This window comes from Lithobates pipiens, unplaced genomic scaffold (genome assembly GCF_037356315.1).
Source record: "Lithobates pipiens isolate NorthernLeopardFrog02 unplaced genomic scaffold, aLitPip1_a1.2 Scaffold_22, whole genome shotgun sequence".
Taxonomy (NCBI): Eukaryota; Metazoa; Chordata; class Amphibia; order Anura; family Ranidae; genus Lithobates; species Lithobates pipiens.
In genome coordinates, this window is record NW_027507784.1 from 297,825,171 (window position 1) to 297,847,425 (window position 22,255).

The 22,255-nt window shown below is 48.6% G+C and overlaps 1 protein-coding gene across 1 annotated transcript in view; it reads right to left on the bottom strand.

Annotated features, from left to right (window-relative positions):
- LOC143924761 (uncharacterized) overlaps positions 1-22,255 on the bottom strand; it is a 76,801-nt gene that overhangs the window by 33,186 nt on the left and 21,360 nt on the right. The window lies entirely within an intron of this gene.

Sequence of the window (22,255 nt, forward strand, 5' to 3'; positions counted from 1 at the left end):
ATTCTAGCACACTAGAGGGTGCTACAGTAGTACTAAAAGTAAGATTTTATCCTATTTTATCCTATTTTTTATTTCTCGTTCTTTGAGGAACACAGGATTTAAAGACAACTGAGACTTCCACCTGTAACAAAACACAACCTTTTTCACACTAGTGCACTTTTGCCACCCTTTTCCAGGACGACAAATGCGCATAAAAACTTTTACCTGTTAAATACTATGCAACGGTTTACACTGCAGGTGCGCTGCGTTTTGAAAAGTCCTGCATGCTTCATCTCTGGTGCAGTTTTTCAAAAGTGCATCAAAAAGGCACCTATTATTGTAAGTCAATGGAAATGCATTAAAAGCATGTAGGCTGGTTGAAAAATGTACACAGCTATTCTGCAGCCAACACAGGCTGGGGAAAGGGTTAAGTGTTTTTTGCTTAGCTCCTGGGCTTTTGGTCCTAGTTAGCCTGTAGGCAGGTGCAGTCTGCTGTCTCTACTGCAGGTGATGCTCAACCGCAGTGGCAATGCAGAGGGAGAGGAAGTCATTGGGAACAGGGTTCCTCTATGCAATAAAATATGGACTGCACCAACTACCAAAAATATTGAAATAATATATATACAGAAAATATATAATAATACCACCAGTGCTAAATGATTATTTACCAAAAAAAATATTGTGACATAAATGAATAAATTACTTCCAGTGCCCTGGATATATCAACTTATACTCTAAGTGAAAATTCATAAAATAACAAACCCAATATTAGTGACAACTCGTGAAATGAAAAAGTGAATATATCCAAAGAAAATATATAAAAAAATTATAAAATTAAATACAGTTCCTTCATTACAGTCCAAAATAAATAAGGAATTTTTCCGTGAACAATCAACAGCTCCTGTTTACTCCTGTGTCATTCCAATATCGACAGCAAGATTCACCCTTTGTGCCACCACCACCTTGCGAAATGGCCACTCACCAGATACCAGTAAAGGCTTGCCTTTGGCTCATTGAACGTATAACCACTCCTTACAATCGATCACTCTCCAAATAATAAACCACTGGATATTCAAGCTCATAAGAAAACATGTAAAACCATCATGGTGTAGTATTTCTCAACTCATTTATTAAAAAAGTAATTAAAAACACATTGCACTCCAATATTATGGTGTCAATGAGACACCAAGCTTATCCAGCCATGTATGCAGGGTTCACTTAGACCAGGGATATGCAATTATTGGACCTCCAGCTGTTGCAGAACTACAAGTCCCATGAGGCATAGCAAGACTCTGACAGCCACAAGCATGACACCCAGAGGCAGAGGCATGATGGGACTTGTAGTTTTGCAACAGCTGGAGGTCCGCTAATTGCATATCCCCGACTTAGACCAACATGTATTTCCTTGTGGATTTCCCCTGTATTACATGCGCTCCAAGCCTCAACCCCTTACTACAAGCATCCGCGTTGTACAAAGTCCCAGCAGCCTGGAAGCTGGTTCCACTTTAGGGATACCATCAGGAATGACAAAAAGAGTCATTCTAATGGAAGCAGCTTGCACACAGACAATGAATGGGAAACTTCCTTCTGAAGGACTGGAGCTGAGTAAAGAGATGGAAAGACAATGTCCAGGTTAAGGTGAGAAGCTGAAATCACCTTAGGAAGGAAGCAAGCTCTAGGCCTCTATATCCATGCAAGACCAAGAAATTATTTCGCTGATTTGCAGCGCTGCAACCTGGTCTTCTGTTTACACATTCAGCCCATATTTTGGATACCTTCTTCTGGGGTAAGGTCCTTCAGACAGATCTGTATGCTGATGTGATTTTTAGCGAAAGGGGGAGGTCTATTTAAGGTTGGCATGCACTGCATCAATAAGAGCCAAAATGGTCTTTCTTAGCCTGAGGATTATGGCGGCTACCTGTGACGTCTCAGAGACAACCTTATCTTGCATGGCTTAGAGTCTCCACAATTGAATGTTCAGAAGCCGCTAAGGCTGCAGGCATGAAGGTTTCTATTTCCCCGGCACAGAAAGCTTCTCAACTCTTCTTTTTTCACCGGGTATATTATACACCTAGGAAAATGTTTAAAATGGGATGGAGGGATAATGATCAGTGCCCCAGATGCGGACAGGTTGCAGATTTCATTCATATGTTCTGGAGGTGCCCGAAACTTTTTAGATACTGGACACGAGTTATAGATCATGTGAATGAGATTTTCAGGTTGACATTAGAGGCAACAGTGAGGACTTGCTTGTTGGCTATACCGGAGGGATATAATATCTCTAAAAATATATTTGCACCAGTTACTAGATGCCTTTTCCAGGCAAGGAAGTTAATTGCCCAGAACTGGCAAGCACACTCTAGCCCACTACCAGAAATATGGTTGGCCAATATAAGAAAAAATATTGGTAATGAAAGGGTTTTCTTTTTTAAGCAGGGTAATGGTAAGGAGTTCAAAAAGATATGGGGCTCTGGATTGGGAAAACTAGGGATCCCCCTATAAGTAACTGTGATAGAACAAGTGCTCTTTAGCTTGTATATCTCTACCACCTATTCTTATTATGTATTTTATTGCTTAGTATGTCTTCTTATGAGCTGGGGATAGGGGGGGGGGGGGTGGAGGAGGGGAGTAGGGAGAGGGAAATTTGTATTAGATATGAGGTACCAGGACAATAGATATCGTCATGGTGGGTAGTCTACAAACACTAGGGGATCTTTTATTACCTCTGTATTTAAATTAAATGACACAAAATCTTTATGTGATTACACTAAGTCAAATATTTGTACAACTAAATACGCCACGATGATGTGGAATTGAGAATGAGACACGAGTGAGCGACAAGCTGAACCTAGTCTCTGGTATAGAAACACTGATGTGGCAAAAAAAAATAAAATTTAAAAAAAAAAGGCTGCAGGCATGTCAGACAATGATTCTGCATGAGAAGATGTAAAGGTATGCTTATGACCTCTGTGATTAGAGTTAATAATGAAAGTTGCAATATGGCCCATGAAACCCTGTATAACTACAACAAAATCCTCCTGGGTTAGATATTACGTGGGTACCACACCTGACAAGTAAGACTCCAAGCAACGTAGAAACTCAAGCAGGGAGCAATGTTCCAGGCTGTCAGCGTCGGGCTCTTGGGAGGGAACCCTGTAGGTTGCTCCACAACTGTTAGATGATCACAAGCCAGAGGGACCAGATACAGCGGGACTTCTCCTTGTGTGTTTGGGATCCAATATATTGCACCTCCAACAGAGACAAATTAGTCCTAATACAAAGAAAAACCTTGAGCCCTGCCAAACCAACTGCAGGGAGAAGGAGATGTTCAAATGGCCAGAGATGACCAGGTGACTGGTTACTGTAGGCTGCAGCAAGGCCTAACCTGGTGACTCTTTGTGTGTCTCTTGTAAGGAGCAGAGAAGGAAAGGTACAACCTCATGCTTAATGGCATGAAAACGAAAATTACCCAGTGTCTAATGATGGTATAGCTGAAGTGCCAAGGTTGCTGACTCTTGCTGTAATCTATGAGCCTTTGCTGGCTAGGTGGTAGGTAGGTAGTGTGATGAGAAATACATATTGCGTTGTTTGCTCTTTGAAAAGCCCTTCCATATGTACCCCACTTTAAAAGCTAGTTTTACATTGGGAAGGTTGCCATTTCTGATTAGCTTGCAGGAATTGGTGCAAGGACACATAGGACACCTTAAGCTGCCAATGTGCTCTGCTGGTCTTCTGGTGTTTTTTCCTGTGCCTTTAGGGAGGAATGGACTGACTCCAGGCATACCTGTCCTTAATTTATCTATTACTATTTATGCTCCAACGTGGAGGTCCTCATGTACTAGAATTAGGACTGCACTATCTAGAAGGGACTTGGTGAGACAGCGTGGCTTGAACATACAGTATATCTCCAAATGAGGTGCTATAAAGCATACAGACATGGAGGCATATTAGTTTGCTGTACTGGAAAAACCCAAAGACAATCTAAGCACATACAAATACATTAAATAAAGTTATTCAATATTTTGCTGACTCTGAAGGCCATGGCCTTGTTATAACGCTAGCTCATACAATGCATGACACTGTAATTTGTTAAAAAAATGTATATTGCTAAATTGAAAATCAATGACTCAAACAAAACCTTTACACTTCCTCTACTTACGCATTCTTCCTTCCCACTACATTTACCACTCTTATTCATTTCATAAATTTGTGGGCAGAGCAAGAAAAAAAACATACTGATGGCATGATATGGGTAACTTACTTTTGCATGATATTCTTTCACTCAAAAGAGATTATAATTATACAGTGGTGTGAAAAAGTGTTTGCCCCCACATTTTTTTTTGTCTGTTCCCATGTTCAGTTCGAACCGGGGGGTGTTTGGCTCATCCCTAGTTGGCAACTATGGCAGAAAGATCTATCTGTTAGAGTGCCCAAGACATATAGGAAACCAGGAGCTTACCCAGCACATACAGTGGTGTGAAAAAGTGTTTGCCCCCTTCCTCATTTCCTGTTCCTTTGCATGTTTGTCACACTTAAGTGTTTCGGAACATCAAACCAATTTAAACAATAGTCAAGGACAACACAAGTAAACACAAAATGCAATTTGTAAATGAAGGTGTTTATTATTAAAGGTGAAAAAAAATCCAAACCATCATGGCCCTGTGTGAAAAAGTGATTGCCCCCCTTGTTAAAACATACTATAACTGTGGTTGTCCACACCTGAGTTCAATTTCTCTAGCCACACCCAGGCCTGATTATTGCCACACCTGTTCACAATCAAGGCATCACTTAAATAGGAGCTGCTTGACACAGTAAGGTCCACCAGAAGATCCTTAAAAGCTACACATCATGCCGAGACCCAAAGAAATTTAGGAACAATTGAGAAAGAAAGTAATTGAGATCTGTCAGTCTGGAAAGGGTTATAAAGCCATTTCCAAAGCTTTGGGAATCCAGCGAACCACAGTGAGAGCCATTATCCACAAATGGCGAAGACATGGAACAGTGGTGAACCTTCCCAGGAGTGGCCGGCCGCCCAAAATTACCCCAAGAGCGCAGCGACGACTCATCCAAGAGGCCACAAAAGACCCCACAACAACGTCCAAGGAACTGCAGGCCTCACTTGCCTCAGTTAAGGTCAGCGTTCATGCCTCCACCATCAGGAAAAGACTGGGCAAAAATGGCCTGCATGGCAGAGTTCCAAGGAGAAAACCACTGCTGAGCAAAAAGAACATCAAAGCTCGTCTCAATTTCTCCACAACACATCTTGATGATCCCCAAGACTTTTGGGACAACATTCTGTGGACCGATGAGACAAAAGTGGAACTCTTTGGAAGGTGTGTGTCCAAGTATATCTGGCGTAGAAGGAACACTGCATTTCATAAAAAGAACATTATACCAACAGTAAAATATGGTGGTGGTAGTGTGATGGTCTGGGGCTGTTTTGCTGCTTCAGGACCTGGAAGACTTGCCGTGATAAAAGGAACTATGAATTCTGCTGTCTACCAAGAGATCCTGAAGGAGAATGTCCGACCATCTGTTCGTGTACTCAAGCTGAAACGAACTTGGGTTCTGCAGCAGGACAATGATCCTAAACACACCAGCAAGTCCACCACCGAATGGCTGAAGAAAAACAAAATGAAGACTTTGGAGTGGCCTAGCCAAAGTCCTGACCTGAATCCTATTGAGATGTTGTGGTATGACCTTAAAAAGGCCGTTCATGCTCGAAAACCCTCTAATGTAACTGAATTAGGACAATTCTGCAAAGATGAGTGGACCAAAATTCCTCCAGGACGCTGTAAAAGCCTCATTGCACGTTATCGCAAACGCTTGGTTGCAGTTGTTGCTGCTAAGGGTGGCCCAACCAGTTATTAGGTTTAGGGGCAATCACTTTTTCACACAGGGCCATGATGGTTTGGATTTTTTTTCACCTTTAATAATAAACACCTTCATTTACAAATTGCATTTTGTGTTTACTTGTGTTGTCCTTGACTATTGTTTAAATTGGTTTGATGTTCCGAAACACTTAAGTGTGACAAACATGCAAAGGAACAGGAAATGAGGAAGGGGGCAAACACTTTTTCACACCACTGTATGTGCTGGGTAAGCTCCTGGTTTCCTATATGTCTTGGGCACTCTAACAGATAGATCTTTCTGCCATAGTTGCCAACTAGGGATGAGCCAAACACCCCCCGGTTCGAACTGAACATGAGAACAGACAAAAAAAAATGTATGCGAACACCATTAAAGTCTATGGGACACGAACGTTAAAAATCAAGTGTGTTCATTTTAAAGGTTTATATGCAAGTTATTGCCATGAAAATTGTATGAGGACCTGATACTGCCACAGGGGACATGTATCAATGCAAAAACAAGTTTTTAAAATGGCTGTTTTCAGGAGCAGTGATTTTAAAGTGAAACAATATAGATTAAATATTCCTTTACATATAGTGCTTGGGGGCCCCCTTAGTCTGCATGTAAAAGTAGCGCATCTTTCCCATGTTTATAATAGTACCACATCAAAATCTCATCTCTAAAGGAAAAAATGTAATTTAAATTGCTTGCTGCTGTAATGTCCTAGCAATATACATAAAAAAAATCATTGAAAAAAATGGCCTGGGTCCCCATTACCCCCCCCGGCCATACCAGACGCTTTGGGTCTGGTAAGGATATTAAGAGGATCTCCACACCAAAATTTTTAAAACAAAATGGCGTGGGGGTCCTCCCCCAAAATCCATACCAGACCCTTTTTCCAGCATGCAACCTGGCAGGCTGCAGGACAGGGGAGGAACAAGAGAGTGCCCACCTCCTGAACCAAACCAGGCCACATGCCCTCAAAATGGGGAGGGTGCTTTGGGGTCTCCCAGAGCACCTTGTCCCCATGTCGATGGGAACAAGGGCCTCATCCCCACAACCCTTGCCCAGTGGTTGTGGGGGTCTGCAGGCGGGTGGCTTATCAGAATCTGGAAGCCTCCTTTAACAAGAGGACCCCCAGATCATGGCCACCCCCTATGTGAATGGGTAAAGGGTACATTGTACCTCTACCCATTCACCAAAAAAGTGTCACATGTCGTCAGAAGGGGCGGGGTCACCCATTTACATCTCCGGGTGGCCCCGTGAAAAAACAGCAGTCAGCGGGACGCCTCCCATTGAGATGGAGCTTTTCTTCTCTCTATTTTTTTGGGTCCGTTGGCAATGATTTTTAATAAAGGAATTGTCAAACTGTCTCCTGTCATTTTATTTTTTTTTCAAATATACATTTTTATTAAACACCACATAAAGGGAGGTATCCCGACAGTACAATCAATACAGAGGTACAAACATATGAAGCGCTTGCATAACTTAAAAACATTACTAGCAAGATCACAGGGCCAGGCGCCTCACAGTGAACTGCCAGTAAACCGGGATAATGCGCTAAGCCACTCATCATCCCACCGTAATCACTCATGTCCAAGACGGGAACCTCCCTTCCATTTTCCATATACTCTTCAGGGAAGGGGGGGGGGGGAGAAAAGAGGGAGTGAAAAGAAGGGGGGGGGGTATCAGCCAGGGAGATGGTCATCCCTATCCGCGGGCCCGCACCGTCGCAAGTCCACTACGAACCCAGGAGGGCAGTCCCCTCCTCCGAATATATAAAGGTAATCCATATTGCCCACGTCGCCGTAAATTGCTCACTCTTATGCTGTGCCGTAAGGGCCAAGTCCTCTAATTTCCTGATTTCCTCCACTTTGCGCAGCCAATCTGTAACAGTGGATCTGTTGTTTCCATCTAAGCGGAATACATGACTTCGCTGCATTCAAAAGATGGCGTACTAATGACTTTTTATATTTTTTTAGGGGGATAGCTGACAGGTGTAGGAGGAAGAAGGCGGCGTCATCTGGAATTGTGTATTCCGCAAATTTCTGAACAATGCGCCTTACAGCTCCCCAATAATCTCCGAGCTTGGAGCAAGTCCAAAAAATGTGGAGCATGGTTCCCTCTTCCTCGCCACAGCGCCAGCATCGGTCCGAGACGTCAGGGAAACATTTTTGAAGTCTTGAAGGAGTGAGATACCACCTATAGAGCACTTTGTAGTTTGTCTCCTGTATTCTGGTACATATGGACGTTGTAACCGCGCAGCTAATCATCCTCTGTTTTTGTGTGTCTGAGAACGTTCGGTTTAGGTCTTTCTCCCACTTTTCCAGGCCAAGCAGGCGTGGTTGAGCGGCGGGTGAGTTAAGTAGTACATACATACTGGATAGCGTACCAGTCAAAGGTTCAGTGCCTACGCAAAGTTCCTCAAATACTGTCCGTGGACGACAGAAGTCCTGGGGCTCAGGGATCGAGTGCAGGAAGTGGTGTATCTGCACCGCCTTCCAGAAATTTAGGCGGAACTCACCCGTTCCGTCGGATAGTTCCGCGAGAGTAGGCCAACGGTTCTGTATCACAAATTTAGCCGCATGATCAAAAGCTTTGTTACGCAGGGCAACAAATTCCCTGGGGTGAAGGCCCGGCGCAAAGTCTGGGTGACCCAATATTGGGTAAAGAGGGGACTTAAGCGAGGTTAGTGAGTGTTGTACCGCTACCTGTCTACCGTGTCGCAGCGTGGTCCCCAGGAGGGGGTGTTGTTTCGTGTCCAAGGGGAGGGAGTCGTAGCACCATAGCGCGCCTTTCAGTGGGACAATTGTCTGAGCCTGTTCCAACTGTACCCACAGTTTAACTCCACCGTTCCGTCTCCAGTCCAGGAAACGACCCAAGTGCGTCACCTGGAAGTACTGCTTAATATCAGGGACTGCCAGACCGCCCTGGTGTTTGGGGAGGGACATCTGGTGTCTATTAATCCTAGGTTTTTTGCCGGCCCAGATAAAGCTTATGAAAAGGTTGTGTGTTTGCTTGAAGAATGCTAATGGGAGATGTATTGGAAGGGCCTGGAGCAGAAAGAGGATCTTAGGCAGTATACACATTTTAAGGAGGTTACACCTGCCAAACCACGAATGGAGACCCCTGGACCAGCCATCCAGGAGTGAGCGGATTGTGACTAGTGATGGACGAACTTCCGACGGGACGTTTCGCGAACGCGAAACGCGAACGGACACAAACGTTCGCGAAAACGACCGTTCGCCGCGGGCTCCATTGACTTCAATGGGAGGCGAATTTCGCAAACCTTTAGGTCGAATTTGCGGCCACGGGGTAATTATTAGGGGGTAGCACGTAGTCCCACCACCTGGACAATAGCATAATACATGTATGAGGTGAATTTGGGATCGATAACTACAAGCATTTTTTTTTTATTTGGGAAATTGTTCTGACAATTCAGGACTATGGAGCTAATGAAGGCAATGGAGGAGAGGGAAGGTCAGGGACCAGGGTAGGCAAACAAGAGGGTGCAGGAGATACAGAGCACTGACAGCAGCACCGTAATACAGAGCACTGACATCAGCACCGTGACATACAGCGCTGACAGCAGCTCCGTGACATACAGCGCTGACAGCAGCTCCGTGACATACAGCGCTGACAGCAGCTCCGTGACATACAGCGCTGACAGCAGCTCCGTGACATACAGCGCTGACAGCAGCTCCGTGACATACAGCGCTGACAGCAGCACCGTGACATACAGCGCTGACAGCAGCTCCGTGACATACAGCGCTGACAGCAGCTCCGTGACATACAGCGCTGACAGCAGCTCCGTGACATACAGCACTGACAGCAGCTCCGTGACATACAGCGCTGACAGCAGCTCCGTGACATACAGCGCTGACAGCAGCACCGTGACATACAGCGCTGACAGCAGCTCCGTGACATACAGCGCTGACAGCAGCTCCGTGACATACAGCGCTGACAGCAGCTCCGTGACATACAGCGCTGACAGCAGCTCCGTGACATACAGCGCTGACAGCAGCTCCGTGACATACAGCGCTGACAGCAGCACCGTGACATACAGCGCTGACAGCAGCTCCGTGACATACAGCGCTGACAGCAGCTCCGTGACATACAGCGCTGACAGCAGCTCCGTGACATACAGCACTGACAGCAGCTCCGTGACATACAGCGCTGACAGCAGCTCCGTGACATACAGCGCTGACAGCAGCACCGTGACATACAGCGCTGACAGCAGCTCCGTGACATACAGCGCTGACAGCAGCTCCGTGACATACAGCGCTGACAGCAGCTCCGTGACATACAGCGCTGACAGCAGCTCCGTGACATACAGCGCTGACAGCAGCTCCGTGACATACAGCGCTGACAGCAGCTCCGTGACATACAGCGCTGACAGCAGCTCCGTGACATACAGCGCTGACAGCAGCTCCGTGACATACAGCGCTGACAGCAGCTCCGTGACATACAGCGCTGACAGCAGCTCCGTGACATACAGCGCTGACAGCAGCTCCGTGACATACAGCGCTGACAGCAGCTCCGTGACATACAGCGCTGACAGCAGCACCGTAAGCAGCCCCAGGAGGAAGTCAGCACAGCACAGGGATGGTGTGATCCCCTCATAATAAGAACCCCCAGGAGGAAGTCAGCACAGCACAGGGATGGTGGGAGCCCCTCATAATAAGAACACCCAGGAGGAAGTCAGCACAGCACAGGGATGGTGGGAACCCCTCATAATAAGCAGCCCCAGTAGAAATATGACACCGCTCAACCTCTTCAAAGAGGAGGGTAGGGGCATATAGTACGGTGTGCTTTTTTGGGTCAGGGAAGTGAGCCAAATGAATTAAGAAGGTCTGTGTGCTTGATTCCAAAAATTGTTTATAGACATATACATGGTCTACTGATCACATGTGTTGAATTCCTCCGAGATCCATGCCTCATTCATTTTTAGAAATGTGAGGTAGTTAACACTGTGGTGAGCTAGGCGAGTACGCTTATCGGTCACAATCCCCCCTGCTGCGCTGAACGTCCTTTCGGACAGGACACTGGATGAGGGGCAAGCCAACAGTTCGATTGCAAATTGGGCAAGCTCTGGCCAGAGGTCAAGCCTGCCCACCCAGTAGTCTAGGGGTTCATCACTCCTCAGAGCGTCCACATCGGCCGTTAACCCAATGTAGTCGGACACCTGACGGTCTAGGCGTTCCCTGATGCTGGATCCGGATGACACCTGTCGATGGGTCGGCTGAAAGAATGACCTCATATCCGAAGTCACCAACACATCTTCAAACCGGCCTCTTCTTGCAGGCGCTGTTGGATTGGTACCCGCAAATCCTTCTCTGGGAGTGGGAATTGCTCCTCTGCCAGCGCACGCAAAAGCAGAATGCAGCATTTCTCGAAGCAAGGCCTGGAAGTGCTGCATTCTGACAGCCCTCTGCGACGGCGGTAACATTTCCGCCATTTTGTGTTTGTACCGGGGGTCTAAGTACGTTGCCACCCAGTACTGGTCCTTGACCCTCATGCTTTTTATACGGGGGTCCCTATTAAAACACTGGAGCATGAAGGCCCCCATTTGCACTAAAGTGGAAGCGGTGTGGTGGCCTGGCTCCTGCTCATCATCCAGGATAATGTCGTCCTCTTCATTCTCCTCTCCCCATCCTCGCACAACAGGGATCCCAGAAAGGTTTAAAGCATGCTCTTCTTGCTCCTGCTCATCCGCCCCGGCACCATCCTCCTCTGACTCCTCATCAGACTCCTGTTGTTGACTTGTCTCAGATAGAGTAGCCCCCCCTGGGAATTCATCCAGCATTGCGACTTCCTCATCTTCCCGCTCCTGCTCCTCCACAGCCTGATCAATGACACGACGCAATGCACGCTCCAGAAAGAAGGCATAAGGTACCATGTCACTGATGGCGCCATGGCTGCGACTGACCAGTTTGGTGATCTCCTCAAATGGCCGCAGAAGTCTGCATGTGTCGCGCATGAGCAGCCACTGGCGCGGTGAAAAAAAACCCAGCTCCCCAGAACCGTTTCTTTCGCAGAGTTCATACAGGTAGACGTTAACTGCACGTTTCTGCTGGAGCAGCCTATCAAGCATATAGAAGGTTGAGTTCCATCGCGTCGGGCAATCGCAAATAAGACGTCTGACCGGCAGATGGTGTCGCCGCTGAATGTCAGCAAGGCGAGCCATGGCCGTGTAAGATCTTCTGAAATGGGCCGAGATTTTCCTTGCCTGCCGCAAGATGTCCTGGACCCCAGGGTATTTGACAAGGAATCGCTGCACGACCAAGTTTAAGACGTGTGCCATGCACGGCACGTGCGTGATTTTGCCCTGTTTCAATGCGCTAAGCAGATTGGCACCGTTGTCACACACCACTTTACCAACTGTCAAATTGAGCGGTGTTAGCCACTCATCTGCCTGTGAACGCAAAGCTGAAAGGAGTGCCGGGCCAGTGTGGCTCTTTGCTTCCAGGCACAACAGACGCAGCACGGCATGGCAACGTCTCACCTGGCATGTGGAATAGGTTCTGGGGAGCTTGGGCGGTGCAGTGGAAGAGACGCTAGCAGCGGAAAAGGAGGAGGCAGCTGAGGAGGAGAGGGAGGAGGATGGAGTAGGAGGAGGAGAAGAAGAGTCAGGCCTGCATGCAATCCGTGGCGGTAAAACCAAATCTACACGGGTGCCACGGGTTACATGCTTGACGGCCGTCAGAAGGTTCACCCAGTGGGCAGTAAAACTGATATACCTTCCCTGCCCGTGTTTGCTAGACCACGTGTCTGTGGTCAGATGTATCTTGGCACCGACACTGTGTGCCAGAGATACATTCACTTGCCGCTGAACATGGCCATATAGCTCTGGGATGCCCTTCTCTGAGAAATACTTCCTTCCTGGGACCTTCCATTGTGGTGTTCCAATGGCCACAAATTTGCGAAAGGCCTCCGAGTCCACCAGTTTATATGGCAGTAGTTGGCGGGCTATGAGTTCTGACAAGCCAGCCGCCAACCGTTGGGCAAGAGGGTTATCCGGCGTCATCATTTTTTTACGCTCAAACATTAGGCCCACGGAAGCCTGCCTTTTTGCAGAAAAATGTGAGCTTGGCGTGATGGAAGGTGGAGTGGAGGACAATTGTGAGGAGAGAGGAGAAGGAGAAGTAGAAGACGAGGCTGGACGGTGAGAGCCTGCAGTGTGGCTTTGTGTGTTCCGTTGCTCCCACTGGGCTCGGTGATGGCTGCTCATGTGCCTTCTTAAGGCGGTCGTCCCTAGGTGAGTATTGGGCTTACCGCGACTAACGCGTTGACTGCAAAGATTGCAGATGGCAACGCTATTGTCAGCAGCGGACACGTTAAAAAAAGCCCACACTGCGGAGCCATGTGCCGGTGTCCTGGGAGCGCCAGATGTGACCGTACATGGTCGATGACTCGCTCCTGATACATTTGCAGTCTGCTTTGTCCCTGCTGTGCAATGTAAGTCATTGCTGCTTCTCCTCCCTATCTGCTGGTCCATATCTCCCTCTGAACTCCCCTCCTCTTCCTCTCTTGTGGGCACCCACGTGACATCACTAGACACGTCATCATCAACGTCACCTTCCCCACCGCTATAAGTAGAGTAGGCAGCAACACCGGGGACCAACCTCCTCCTTGGGCTGATCTGGGTACTGGCGTCAGACTGCTGAGTAGCGCTTGTTGCTACCTCCTCTTCCTGATCCAATACCAAGAGTGGCTGCGCATCAGAAATGTCCTCTTGATATGGATCGGAAAATAATTCCAGTGACTCAAGCGGAAGGTATGTGGTGGTGGTGGTGGTGGTCGTGTTGTTGGTGGTAGTGTCTTTGGGGGTGCACATAGCAGAGAGTGAAGAAGAGGGTGCAGATCGAGAGGATGAGGAGGGTGCAGAAGAGTAAGGCTGAGCGAGCCACTCAACCAAGTCTGGTGCATCCTTTAAAGTAATTGAACGCACCTTCTGCAACTTCCCACTTTGGCTCAAGCCTGTTGCTCCTGCCCTACCCCTACCACCCCTGCGGAAGGGCCTGCCTCTTCCTCTGCATGTCATTTTTTAAATGACCCTGTGACAAAACTCTTAGTCCCTATACCGCTGAAGGACTGCTGCAGTATAGGTGAGCGGTCAGCAGTGGTGCACGTCAACCCTATCTATTGTGGACCGATAGCGGTCCTTACAGAACAGCAGACTGTACCGCACTCAAGCCTATGTACCGTAGCACCCTATACCAAGTTACCAGTCCTTATAAGAACTTTTGTGGACCAAGCAGGTTGTGTATTAGTGTTTAGCAGACTGTACGTCAGTCCCTATACCGCTGAAGGACTGCTGCAGTATAGGGCAGCGGTCAGCAGTGGTGCACGTCAACCCTATCTATTGTGGACCGATAGCGGTCCTTACAGAACAGCAGACTGTACCGCACTCAAGCCTATGTACCGTAGCACCCTATACCAAGTTACCAGTCCTTATAAGAACTTTTGTGGACCAAGCAGGTTGTGTATTAGTGTTTAGCAGACTGTACGTCAGTCCCTATACCGCTGAAGGACTGCTGCAGTATAGGGCAGCGGTCAGCAGTGGTGCACGTCAACCCTATCTATTGTGGACCGATAGCGGTCCTTACAGAACAGCAGACTGTACCGCACTCAAGCCTATGTACCGTAGCACCCTATACCAAGTTACCAGTCCTTATAAGAACTTTTGTGGAACAAGCAGGTTGTGTGTTAGTGATTAGCAGACTGTACGTCAGTCCCTATACCAATGAAGGACTGCTGCAGTATAGGGCAGCGGTCAGCAGTAGTGCACGGCAACCCTATGTATTGTGGACCGATAGCGGTCCTTACAGAACAGCAGACTGTACCGCACTCAAGCCTATGTACCGTAGCACCCTATACCAAGTTACCAGTCCTTATAAGAACTTTTGTGGACCAAGCAGGTTGTGTATTAGTGTTTAGCAGACTGTACGTCAGTCCCTATACCGCTGAAGGACTGCTGCAGTATAGGGCAGCGGTCAGCAGTGGTGCACGTCAACCCTATCTATTGTGGACCGATAGCGGTCCTTACAGAACAGCAGACTGTACCGCACTCAAGCCTATGTACCGTAGCACCCTATACCAAGTTACCAGTCCTTATAAGAACTTTTGTGGACCAAGCAGGTTGTGTATTAGTGTTTAGCAGACTGTACGTCAGTCCCTATACCGCTGAAGGACTGCTGCAGTATAGGGCAGCGGTCAGCAGTGGTGCACGTCAACCCTATCTATTGTGGACCGATAGCGGTCCTTACAGAACAGCAGACTGTACCGCACTCAAGCCTATGTACCGTAGCACCCTATACCAAGTTACCAGTCCTTATAAGAACTTTTGTGGAACAAGCAGGTTGTGTGTTAGTGATTAGCAGACTGTACGTCAGTCCCTATACCAATGAAGGACTGCTGCAGTATAGGGCAGCGGTCAGCAGTAGTGCACGGCAACCCTATGTATTGTGGACCGATAGCGGTCCTTACAGAACAGCAGACTGTACCGCACTCAAGCCTATGTACCGTAGCACCCTATACCAAGTTACCAGTCCTTATAAGAACTTTTGTGGACCAAGCAGGTTGTGTATTAGTGTTTAGCAGACTGTACGTCAGTCCCTATACCGCTGAAGGACTGCTGCAGTATAGGGCAGCGGTCAGCAGTGGTGCACGTCAACCCTATCTATTGTGGACCGATAGCGGTCCTTACAGAACAGCAGACTGTACCGCACTCAAGCCTATGTACCGTAGCACCCTATACCAAGTTACCAGTCCTTATAAGAACTTTTGTGGACCAAGCAGGTTGTGTATTAGTGTTTAGCAGACTGTACGTCAGTCCCTATACCGCTGAAGGACTGCTGCAGTATAGGGCAGCGGTCAGCAGTGGTGCACGTCAACCCTATCTATTGTGGACCGATAGCGGTCCTTACAGAACAGCAGACTGTACCGCACTCAAGCCTATGTACCGTAGCACCCTATACCAAGTTACCAGTCCTTATAAGAACTTTTGTGGAACAAGCAGGTTGTGTGTTAGTGATTAGCAGACTGTACGTCAGTCCCTATACCAATGAAGGACTGCTGCAGTATAGGGCAGCGGTCAGCAGTAGTGCACGGCAACCCTATGTATTGTGGACCGATAGCGGTCCTTACAGAACAGCAGACTGTACCGCACTCAAGCCTATGTACCGTAGCACCCTATACCAAGTTACCAGTCCTTATAAGAACTTTTGTGGACCAAGCAGGTTGTGTATTAGTGTTTAGCAGACTGTACGTCAGTCCCTATACCGCTGAAGGACTGCTGCAGTATAGGGCAGCGGTCAGCAGTGGTGCACGTCAACCCTATGTATTGTGGACCGATAGCGGTCCTTACAGAACAGCAGACTGTAACGCACTCAGGCCTATGTACCGTAGCACCCTATACCAAGTTACCAGTCCTTATAAGAACTTTTGTGGACCAAGCAGGTTGTGTGTTAGTGATTAGCAGACTGTACGTCAGTCCCTATACCAATGAAGGACTGCTGCAGTATAGGGCAGCGGTCAGCAGTGGTGCACGTCAACCCTATGTATTGTGGACCGATAGCGGTCCTTACAGAACAGCAGACTGTAACGCACTCAGGCCTATGTACCGTAGCACCCTATACCAAGTTACCAGTCCTTATAAGAACTTTTGTGGACCAAGCAGGTTGTGTATTAGTGTTTAGCAGACTGTACGTCAGTCCCTATACCGCTGAAGGACTGCTGCAGTATAGGGCAGCGGTCAGCAGTGGTGCACGTCAACCCTATGTATTGTGGACCGATAGCGGTCCTTACAGAACAGCAGACTGTAACGCACTCAGGCCTATGTACCGTAGCACCCTATACCAAGTTACCAGTCCTTATAAGAACTTTTGTGGACCAAGCAGGTTGTGTGTTAGTGATTAGCAGACTGTACGTCAGTCCCTATACCAATGAAGGACTGCTGCAGTATAGGGCAGCGGTCAGCAGTAGTGCACGGCAACCCTATGTATTGTGGACCGATAGCGGTCCTTACAGAACAGCAGACTGTACTGCACTCAGGCCTATGTACCGTAGCACCCTATACCAAGTTACCAGTCCTTATAAAAACTTTTGTGGACCAAGCAGGTTGTGTGTTAGTGTTTAGCAGACTGTGCGTCAGTCCCTATACCGCTGAAGGACTGCTGCAGTATAGGGCAGCGGTCAGCAGTAGTGCACGGCAACCCTATGTATTGTGGACCGATAGCGGTCCTTACAGAACAGCAGACTGTAACGCACTCAGGCCTATGTACCGTAGCACCCTATACCAAGTTACCAGTCCTTATAAGAACTTTTGTGGACCAAGCAGGTTGTGTGTTAGTGATTAGCAGACTGTACGTCAGTCCCTATACCAATGAAGGACTGCTGCAGTATAGGGCAGCGGTCAGCAGTAGTGCACGGCAACCCTATGTATTGTGGACCGATAGCGGTCCTTACAGAACAGCAGACTGTACCGCACCCAAGCCTATGTACCGTAGCACCCTAGACAGACCAAGTTACCAGTCCTGATAAAGAGCTTTGTGGAACAAGTGAGTTGTGAATGATTAGCAGACTGCAGCAGAAGGGCAGCAGTCAAGTATAATATTCTTTCTATATTTGGAAGAAAGAATATTATACGTGTACAAGCCTATTACCGTACCACTGATACCAGTCCTGAAAAGAACCTTTGTGGAACTAATAGTAACAGCAAGTCTTTAAAATTATCCTCACTGCCTGACACACTGCTTCCTGCCTGTCCCTATACAAATTGGCAAAAAAGAGTAGGCTGGAACGATTAGCTGGAACAGCTCTTTTGTGGACCTGATAGTAACAGCTAATGATGATGATGATGATGATGATGAAGAAAGACTAATCTGGCTGAGCTGTCCCTAAAATAGCAGCATACAGCGCTCTGTCCCTTTATCTAAACTGACAAAAGAAACTCAGGCTGCTGACCTAACACCTATACCAGTCCTGAAAAGAACTTTTGTGTACCAAATAGCTAGCGTTTTCTCTGTCCCTACTCCACACAGGATCCTTTCCCTACAGTGACAGAAGAAAGAATGTAAAATGGCCACCGGATCGGGTGTATTTATAGGTTAGGGGGAATGTCCAAGTGTCCATGAGCTGTCATGTCTCAATTGGTTGTCCTGTAACACATGATAAACGTGTCACGAAAGGTTAAAGTTCTTGTATACATTAAACACGTAAGTCCGCCGGGGCGAACGACGGAAAAAGGCGTTCGAACCCGCGGACGGCGAAAGTCGGAAATTCGCCGCGAAACGACCGCCGGGCGAACCGTTCGGCCATCACTAATTGTGACCAAGAGTGGTGGGAAATTCAACTCGAACGTTCGAGTGATGTCCATGGGAATTTGAGTCCCTAAATATTTCAGAGCCACATTTGTCCATCTAAAGGTGAAGTGGGTTTGCATAGATTGCATGATTGATGGGGAACAGCTACACCCATGGCTGCCGATTTAGAATAATTGATTTTTAAATTCGATAACTCCCCATGCGCCTCGAATTCTTTAAGGAGGTTGGGCAGTGAGATTGTGGGGTTGGTCAAAGTGAACAATAAGTCGTCCGCGTACGCCGAGATTTTACAGTGCAAGGCACCCACCTGAATACCCTGAATGTCAGGGTTTCGCCTGATGTTACACAGGAAGGGTTCTAGCGAGAGTGCGAAGAGTAAGGGTGAAAGAGGACACCCCTGCCTCGTTCCGTTTGTGATAGGGAAGGGCGTTGATAGGATACCATTAGCCTTCACCTGTGCCGTGGGGGAGGAATACAATTTGGTGATCCAGGTGAGCATTCTATCTCCTAGGCCAATATGACGGAGTACCGAAAACAGGAATGCCCAGCTCACCCTATCGAACGCTTTTTCAGCGTCTGTGCTAAGAAACACACGGGGACTTTTTAGTACTGGCCACGTGAAGTAGGTTTAGAACTTTTATAGTGTTATCACGCGCTTCCCTTCCAGGTATAAAGCCGACTTGATCTAAGTCGATTAGCGTCTGCAGGTGGCGGGCAAGGCGTGTCGCTAGAATTTTAGTGAATAATTTTAAGTCCGTGTTTAACAGGGAGATGGGTCTATAACTACCGCATCCGGAGGGGTCCTTACCCTCCTTGGGGATTAAAGAGATATGTGCGTTTAGCAGATCCCTAGGTAGGGCTGTGTCTGCCCCCACGGCGTTAAAGAATCTCACCATGCGTGGACCCAGGACGGGGAACAACGTCTTATAATATTGAGTAGTGTATCCGTCCGGACCCGGGGCCTTCCCCGGCTTCATAGCACTAATGGCAGTCTGAAGGTCCGCTAAACTTATCGGTGCTTCAAGTTCTTCCCTAACTTCCGCGGGGAGAGAGGGCATCTGGGAAGATGCTACGTAAGCATCAAGCACAGTCTGGGAAGGGCCTACTCGTGGGAGGTTATATAAATTGCTGTAATAGTCACGAAAAGCCGTCGAGATATGTTGCGGCAGGGCAACCCTCTGGCCGTCCGGGCCCACAATATAAGGAATGTAGGCTGCCTGTTTTTGTACCCGAATCGTTCTAGCTAGCGACTTCCCGCATTTGTCTCCGGATTCATACGTAATTTGCCGGCTACGTTGCACCGCTGCCTTAGCCCTGTAGTGTAGCAGGTCCGTAATCTGTTTGCGCGTCATGTTCAATTCTGCTTCTAAGGTCTGGGAAGGGGCGTGTTTGTGTCGTGCCTCCAGAGAGGCTAGGGTGTTTAGGAGTGTACGCAGAGTTGCGGATCTCTCTTTTTTTATACGTGCCCTGTGGCTGATCAAGAGCCCCCTAATGACCACCTTATGCGCCTCCCACAGCGATCCCGGATCGCAGTCAGGGGTGTCGTTCTCCCAGAAATATAATTCCAGCGATTTGTTCACTTCTGTTAGTATCTCAGGTGATTGGAGGAGGCTCTCATTCAGTCGCCAGAACCGCGAATATAACGCCGTTCGACCAGTGAGTGTGTATGTAAGGTAGATAGGGGCATGGTCTGACCATGTAATGTGTCCTATAGCGGAGTCTACCACTGCGTGTAGTTGATTGTGAGGGATCAAGAAAAAGTCAATTCTGGAGTAAAGTTTATGGGTGTTTGAGTAATAGGTATAGTCCCGTTCGCCCGAATGCTGTAACCGCCAAACGTCAATTAGTTGGGCCTTGTGGAGGGACTGAGCCACTCGTTTCCTGTGGGCTATAGGGACCGATGAGGAACCCGACGAGGTATCTGAAGATGGAATTAGAGGGATATTAAAGTCCCCCCCTAAAATCAACTGGCCCTCCGTAAAGTCGTCCAAGCTATCTAAAACATTTGCAATAAAGGTGTGCTGTTGTTCGTTAGGTGCATATACTGTCGCAAGGGTGACTGTTACGTCCCCAACCAACCCTTTAAGGAACAAGTACCGACCTTCTGTATCCCGGAGGGCGGTTTGACATTTCCAGGGAATGCCACTGGAGATCACTATTGAGACTCCCTTGGTTTTGGCGGAAGGGTTGGTAGCATGAGCATGGGGAAGAATCTGTTTTGAAGGAGTGGGACTTTAGTGTTTTGAAAGTGAGTTTCTTGGATAAACGCTATATCCACATGGGATTTCCTTAAATCTGTTAACAGCATGCGCCTTTTTTCGGGGATGTTAAGTCCCCGTGCATTTAATGAGACTACCTTAATGGAGTCCATCTCCCCTGGCTGATGAAGAGGGAGGGAGGGGAGTGACAGAGGGCGGGGGGGGGGGGGGGGGAAAGGAGAAAGGATAGGGGGGAGTGAGAGATAGGAGAGGGAAAAAGGGAAGTCAACAGAGAGGGGGTTGGGGAGTGGTGGAAGGGCGGTCCGATATAATATCAGAGACCCCCCTCCCACTCGGGATAGAAAGTTTGTTAGGGGTGGGTCTTGGAAGAAGGGGGACCCACAAATATCTAATCAAGACTAACCTTGAGAAGACACGTCACCTCCAGAAATCCGGGGGTGCGTGCCGGCCTATGTGGGGGATGGGTTGGACTCTGGCAGGAAAGAGGAGCTCCCGTCCTCCCACCCCCCCCCAGGACTACACTGTACCAGTGTAAGCGGCAACAATAATTAACCTAGGAAAAACCCCTCGAGAGGGAGAACACAAAAAATGGAGAAAAATAAAAGAACGAGATAAACAATACAGAGCATTTCCAAACAGAGTGCGGCAATATAAGGCAGAGGAACTCAATGCAGAGCACTCCACCAGATTCCTATGAAGACCCGAGGCGTAGCCCCCTGAGACAGGGGGGGGAACTCGTGGCAGGGCCACAGGTCCGTGCAAACAAACCTAGAAGTAAGAGTATACACTACAATACAATAACTTTGTAGCGAACATAACATCCCAACATAACACACCTCCCCAGCGCCTCCCCCCCCGCCTAATAACCCCACCCCGCTACCACTGCCCCCCCGCCTAGCACTCAAGGTCCATGTCACCCAGGGGGGGTCCCCTATCAGCTCTACTACAGCCCCCCCACTCCCAGCAAAACAAAGCACCCTCCAGAAGAGCACCCCAGCCAACATCCCGGCGCCCCACGGAGGCTACAGTCCATATCGTGATGAGGTGTCCACGACCTGCTCAGATTAGGTACAACGTTTGTGCGGAGGAGTCCAGATACCAATTGGCAAGTACCCACCGACCGGCTTCCAACTCTGTACAGTCTGGACCGCGTGTTCTGAGGCCAGAGCAAGGTCGTACCCACCGGACCGGCAGGTAGGTGGGGAGGAGGCCGTCCACAGCATCAATGGCTCATAAAAGGAAGACAGTCCTCAGAACAACCCCCATCCACCACCCCGAGGCATCCATCAAAACTGTGGGCGGCAAGCAAGGGGCCGCAGGTGTCAGCCGCCTCGCTCCGCTCGGTATGCAGACCGACCCCCCCCCACCACCCAACCCCCTCCTCCCCCACCCTCCACACCGGGACCGCGGTCCCCCTAGCCCCCAGCGGACCCAAAAATGTGTCCGAGGAGGCACAGGGGGTGCACGGAGGGCGCCCAGAACAGCCGGGCATCCCCAAAAGAGGACACAAATCAACCCCAACCATTATCCTTGGTGCATATCGGCAAAGCGCCCGTCCAAACTAAAGTATGCAGCAGTCAGCTTCCAAATCCGAGGGGGGGGGGGGGGGAGAGACCAGACGGAGGCAACTAAACCCTCAGAGGAAAGGAGTCAGGAGTCAGGGGGGGAGGGTCCCGGAACACCTCCGGGCGGCAGGACAGGGGGGGGGGTCCCGAAGGAGCCAGATAAACCAACCGAGGTGGAAAGTGAGGGGGGGCCTCGGAGCACCTCCGGGCGGCAGGACGGGGGGGGAAGCCAGAAGGAGCCAGGTGAATCAGCAGATGTAAAAGGTCAGGGGGGGTCCCAAAACGCCTCCAGGCAGCAGGAAGGAGAGGGGGGGTG